We start from the raw sequence: 254 nt of genomic DNA, 5'->3' as shown, positions 1-254 counted from the left end.
GAAGCCGCAAACGCTTCCATTTCAAATCCAGCACCCAGCGCCACCGCATCATCGTCGGTGCCCCCCGCCGGGAGCAACCGCGTCGCCGGCGGGAATTCAGTAGCGGAAGTCATGTCAGCGGAGCCAATTAGAGGCTGAGAGAAAGCCATCAAAAGAGGGGAGTTGGAAGAATGGTTCCCGGAGAAGAAGAAACTGGAGTCAGGTCCCAAATCGAAGGCATTATCAAAAGGACTGTTGTTGTTGGCGAAGAAGGA

Source organism: Arachis duranensis, chromosome 6 (assembly GCF_000817695.3).
Source record: "Arachis duranensis cultivar V14167 chromosome 6, aradu.V14167.gnm2.J7QH, whole genome shotgun sequence".
In the NCBI taxonomy this organism is placed as follows: domain Eukaryota; kingdom Viridiplantae; phylum Streptophyta; class Magnoliopsida; order Fabales; family Fabaceae; genus Arachis; species Arachis duranensis.
This window is presented reverse-complemented; position numbering follows the sequence as displayed.